The sequence below is a fragment of the Corylus avellana genome, chromosome ca5, assembly GCF_901000735.1.
Source record: "Corylus avellana chromosome ca5, CavTom2PMs-1.0".
Lineage (NCBI taxonomy): Eukaryota > Viridiplantae > Streptophyta > Magnoliopsida > Fagales > Betulaceae > Corylus > Corylus avellana.
In genome coordinates this window covers 6,171,407-6,177,744 of record NC_081545.1, presented here as the reverse complement: position 1 = coordinate 6,177,744, position 6,338 = coordinate 6,171,407, and the positions used below count along the sequence as shown (strand labels likewise).

At 33.0% G+C, this 6,338-nt stretch overlaps 1 pseudogene; it reads left to right on the top strand.

Moving 5' to 3' along the window:
- The first annotated feature begins 3,136 nt into the window (after window positions 1–3,136).
- On the top strand, window positions 3,137–5,190 carry LOC132181648 (probable terpene synthase 9; annotated as a pseudogene).
- Window positions 5,191–6,338: the final 1,148 nt, after the last annotated feature.

Genomic DNA, 6,338 nt, shown 5'->3' with positions numbered 1-6,338 from the left:
AGTCATATACCCTTTCCCACCTTTTAAGCATGCATTCATGGTGTGCAACGCCTCAAAGACCACACTGGTGTTGTCACTAATAAGACGCCTATGTATGAATGCACTCTGGTGAGGGGAAATTATGGAAGACAAGACTTTCTTCATTCTATTGGCCAACACTTTCACAATCAGCTTGCGTAAGTATGGTTAGAAATGACCCCAAAATGTTTTCGCTAATTGATGGTTATTACTAGTGAGGACATTTGGGTCATTGCTAATTCTTTAATTGCGAAACCAACCCCAATGATCGGACATCCTCGTTTGGCCTTTGGGTGGTTTCGGCCACCCCTTATGGGCGCTCTACAGGTGGTTTCGGCCACCCCCATTTAGTCATTGCGGGTGGCCGAACTACCTAAAGCCTTTGGCCCAAACTATCCATACGAGGTGGCTGAAACGACCCACAAGCCAAATGGGGATGGCTCAGCCACCCCCAAGTCCCTTGATTGTTTTCGGCCACCCCCATTTCGCCATTGGAGGTGAGCCACGCATGGCAAAATGGGAGTGGTCGAAAACAACCAAGGGCCTTGGGGCTCGAGCCATCCCCTTGGCAAAGATGGGGGCCATTTTGGCGTACCTAGATTTTTTTTTCTTTTTATTTTTTTGGGTTAATTTTTTATAATTTTATAAATTTTAAATAATATTAATGTTAAAATAACTAGAGAATATTGGGATGAACTGAATACTGTATTTTTGTGTGTATTGAACTGTATACAAGATGACCTATTTATAGTTGAATAAGGCCAGATAAAATAGGAAATACAATCAAGAGTTTATTGACAATATTACATAATCAAATCAATATATTTATACAGGGAAATATAGATCAATCAGCAGATACAGTGAATATCAGAATATATGTAGAATATAATATGAATATATTCTAACATTAATTAATAAAGCATATGGCACAAGTGTCAGTTGTTGATTAATTTGATGTGACACACCGTTAAAATATTGGACAGAACATGGATGGAAAGACTATCTTCATTTATTGGATGTACAGGTATCATCCACATACAATACTTTTGAAAGTGAGGCAACCATTTGAGAATGGGCTTTACCACTGGTACTATAAAGATGGTTAACCACTAAACCCTAAATTATTCGCTTTTGGTTTCGGATATGAGCAACCCTTGATTATTATTATTATTATTATTATTATTATTTAATTTATTTTTTTTAAGTTTGATCAAACAATTGATGAGCACTTCCATATCACCCCAATAAGATGAGAGTGGAGTATGTAGCATTACTCTCTTAATATATTAATTTTCTAAATAAATGATATTAAAATAAATAATTAAAGGCAACAAAATTGACATAACATTATTAGGTATCATATATTTATAAAATCAACGATGAGGTACCAAGAAGTTGATATAAGATAATTGGATTATGAATAGTTATCTTCCTGCAGGACCAAAGCCTTTTTAGTCTGGACCAAACCATTAAGCTTACATATCTAATTCAGCAAATTTTTCTTCATTTTAGCTAAAAGATTACATTTTCTTATTTTAGTCTTTTAGATACTCACTTTTACAAAGCACCTACATATCTCACTCTATATTTTAGCTATTTACTTTCAGTATTTCATTTACAATATTCTTTTTTCAAATCATCTATATTCTAAAGTAATGTGCATGTCTTATTAGAGTATTCACATTTTGCTTAGCAAATTTACTTCATATTTTAGCTAAAAGATAACATTTTTCTATTTTAGTTACTCAGTTTTTTAAAGTATCTACATCTGATTTTATATTTTAACTATCAACTTTCATTATTATTTTAAAATATGATTTTCAATGGTCTCCCAAATGGGTAACTCAATTGGCTATGGACCACGTCTTATGAAGCGGATATCATTAGTTCGAATCTCCTCTCCCTCTTCCCTTGTGTGGATATGTTAAAAAAAAAAAAAAAAAAAAAAAAAAAATTATTTTCATGAAAACCTCTATCTTTATTGATAGGGATTAAAAAAAAAAAAAAAAAACCTTTGTTTTTACATTAATTTGGTGAATGAAGATTGAGCATAGTAGCATATTGCCAAACGATTCTTCAAATTGCGCGATCAGTGGATGTATGTAGCTCTCTTTGCTCCTATTTTAGCTGTCCTGCTAACTAAAATTGACAATGTTTTCCTCTAAACTTTCAATTGAGACAACGTTTCTATCAAACTACTAAAAATTATCAATGTCCTTCCAATGATGAAAATAATTATACCCTTAATAATATAAAATTATATTTTATTTTATTTTTTATAAACTAAAACTATTTTTTTTTTAAATAAAAATTTGGGTGTGGAATTTTAAAAAAGATTTTTTTAAAAAAAATTTATTGATATATTTTTGTTTTATTGAAAAAAAAAAAAATCACTTTGGTGTGTTTGGTAATTCTTTTTGTTAAGAGTATTTTCGAGTATTTTATTTAAGAGGTAATAAAAATAGTTAATGTGATAGAAAAATAAAATAAAATGTTGACTTTTGTAGAAAATAGTGAAAACGGTCATTTTGAAAAGACTTTTTTTTTTTGGAATATCTGGGATCATGATCCCTTCTATTATTCTAATTAAAGATTATTCAATTTTTTAGCCATCTATTTTATCCAACCATTCAATACCATTGTCCCACTTAAATTAAATAATAAAATATTAATTAATTTTAAAATAAAATAAAATAAAAATAAAGTCAAATAAAGAAACGGAGGGCGCCAATTCATAGGGGTGGTTAGCCACTCATTGAGTCGAGTGGCCTTTTGTCGGCCACCCCAAAGACCAAAATTTCAATTTTTTTTTATTGGCCTTTTGGAGGTGGTTCGGCCACCCCCAATGGCCAAATAAAAAAAAAAAAGGTTGAAATTTGTTTGGCTTTGGGGTGGCCGGACCACCACCCCCAAGTACCTAGGGAAGCCACCCCAGATTTTGAGGCGGCTGAAGCCACCCTAGACCAGACCATCCCAATTTTTTTTACTTGATTTTAACTTTTTGTTATTTTAATTTTTTTTTAAAAGTGAATTAATATTTTATTATTTAATTTAAATAGAATACATGGTATTGTATGGCTATTGAATAAAAATAAAAGGCCAAGATTAAAAATTGGAAATCCCCCTGTATTGGAGGATGCAAAGAGTTGAAGCACGGAACTTTATTGATGTCTATCAAAAGGATACTGCAAAGAACTTGACTTTGCTTGAGCTGGCTAAGTTAGATTACAATCTAGTGCAATCCATATATCATCGAGAGCTTCAGGAGTTAGCAAGGTAAACCTCTTACTTTGATCCATATTCTTCAATGGAAGACTTGCGAAAAGATTGACATGTTTGAGTTTGATTCATATATATATATATATATATATATACACAGGTGGTGGAGAGACTTGGGTTTTAAAGATAAGCTACCCTTCTCAAGGGACAAGTTGATGGAGAATTATTTGTGGGCGACGGGGATCATTTTCGAGGCGCAATTTTCCAAGTGCAGGATAGGCATCACCAAATTTGTATGCATATTATTAGCTATTGATGACATGTATGATATATATGGATCGCTGGATGGGCTTGAATCCTTCACTGATGCTGTGGATCGGTATAAAGACTAAACAAACATCAATAATTATCAACGCTACTATTGTTTATTTTTATTTTGTCCAAACCGGATCATCACTTAGATTACAAATATTGTAACTTTTTTCTTGTCTGTCCTTTTCTAATATTTTGAGCAGATGGGACATGAAAGCCATGGAGGATCTTCCCCAACATATGAAGATCTGCTATGTTGCCATGCTTAACTATGTTAATGAAGTCGTCTTTGATGTCAACAAAGATCAGGACTTGGATACTTTCCCCTAGCTACATTAAGGAAGCGGTAAGAAAATTGAAGTGAATTCTTGAATTAATGGGGTGTACGTAGATTTGATTAATGCTGTTTAACTCTACCAGCCAAAAAAAAAAAAAACCTTCACTTAACACGTGATATTTCAATTTGTTTTGCAATCATATCTTCAAACTTTAAAAATTTTCTATGATGGGTGGTAAAGTTTAAAAACTTTGCAATATTACAACTCTGTCAGAATTTTTTTGTTAAAAAACAAAAAACAAAAAAAAAAAAAAAGAAGAAAAATTTAAAGGGCACCCGACCCACGGCCAAGAAAAGTTGGTCACCGGCCTTGGCGAGCCGTAGGTCAACAGACCCACAACCAAAGCCAAGCGCCCAAGCCACATGCATGTTTTGCAAAACCAACGAGTGTTTTTTTTTTTTTTTTCTCAGTTTTAGTTTTAGTTTTACATAAATATAAGTACATTTTACTTTTTTACCGGCTGATTTAACCTCAAAGATTTTTAAATATATAGGAGTGACATTACAGAGTTTTTAAAATAAATAACCTGACATTGTAATTTTAAAATATTAATGATATGATTACAAAAATACATAAATATAAGAGGTAAGTGAAGTTTTCTCATTTCTAATGGCGATATCTAATTGGCATTAATTAGTTTTTCAATGCAGTGGTCAAATCTTTGTAGATCACATTTAATAGAAGCGCGGTGGTTTTCCAGTGGATACACTCCAACTGTGGACAAGTACTTAGAAAATTCATTGATTTCTGTGGGTGGTCCTGCAGCCATTGTCCATGCTTATGTTTTGCTTGGGTGCACCATATCAAAAGATGCACTTAATTGCTTCAAGCATGATTCTGAGCCAATATATTGGGCCTCCCTCATAACTCGACTAAGCGATTTGGGGACTTCGGGGGTGCAAATTTTTGCAATTAAGCAACAAAGGTTGAAAATGGAAGACGTATATATATACCAATTAGATTGATATGACCTTTTACTCTACTTTCTGTTTCTTCTATTGGTAGGCTTAAAGCAAGAGAGGTGATGTGGCAAAATTCAGAGTGCTACATGGAACAAGAAAGTGTATCCAAAGAGGAAGCTCAAGATCACATAAAGATTATAATCTGATATTCATGGACAAAGCTGAATGAGGAGAGTGCCAAAAGTTCCTTCCCAAAATCCGTTGTGAAGATGTCAATAAACATGGCTCGCACTGCTCAATGCGTCTACCAACATGGAGATGGTCTTGGGACATCAACTGGGGTGATTAAAGATCATTTGACATCGTTAATTGTTAAACCTATCCCTATTGAACAAACTTAGTGTGACAAGATCCACCATGTTTGTGTAAGCAATTAATGTTCATGTTGAAAAAAAACATAAATATAAAAATAATGGACTTCTTTGGTATCTACCCTTTTGTTAAGAATGCACAAACTATGATCTTTTGAGTGTTTTAGACTTCCTATTGATGATGCCTCACTCAAGTTGGATCATGTCATATAAAGCAATTTCATTATTTTTGTCTTTTACAATCACGCTTTTAAAAGTTTTATTATTTACATTATCTTGTTTAATCAACATATATTTTCACAAAGTAGAGTTCACAATAATTCAAAATGTATTTTACGAAATTTGTAAACGCAGTTTGATATATAAAATAATTATGTTACGTAGAAAGAAAGTAATAACATGCATTTGTGAGGCTTGGGTCATACGACACTTCCTCAAGTAATAACATACATTTTACTCACTTGGGTCCTTCAACACTTCCTCAAAGTCCTCATAAGTCTCTACAACCTCGAAATATAAGAAAAGTCCTATCTTTAATTCTAATTCCAAGCTAAAACAAACCATAAATCTTAATATATTCAAAATAGACTTTCTGCCTAACCATCTAACGTTCGGACAATGAGTATCAAAAGTTTATGCACGACATCGAACATTCGGACATCGAAGGTCAAATGTTTAGTGCCGGGTAGAAAATCCATTTTGAACCAAAAATCTACCAAACTAGTTCTAGGCAAGTTCTGGTCTTAACAAGATCCCTAATGGTGTCCTAAGCCATAGTAACACATCCATGCAAAAAGAACTACATCAAACATCATTAACACTCTAAACCATCATGAAGCTAGTATTAACACCAACAACACAATTACAAGCTTAAAAACCTATGAGTTAAGCTATGAAAAACACGTAGACAGTAACAACAATATAAGGAATGAGTTAAGTTAAGAAAGTTACCTCCTTGAAACCAAAAACAACCAAGAACTCTCATTCTTTTCCAAAGCTCTCACACACACTCACACAAAACGTAACACTAAAGGGCAGAAATAAGCTAAAGGGTCAAAGAGGGTGTGGTATTTATAGGTTAGAAAAAACAAAGGATAAAAATGAGCTGATTTACACAATACTGCTAGGTGTGAAACATTCGGGAATCGAGTGTTCCTTGAAATATTCGGTGTACTGTT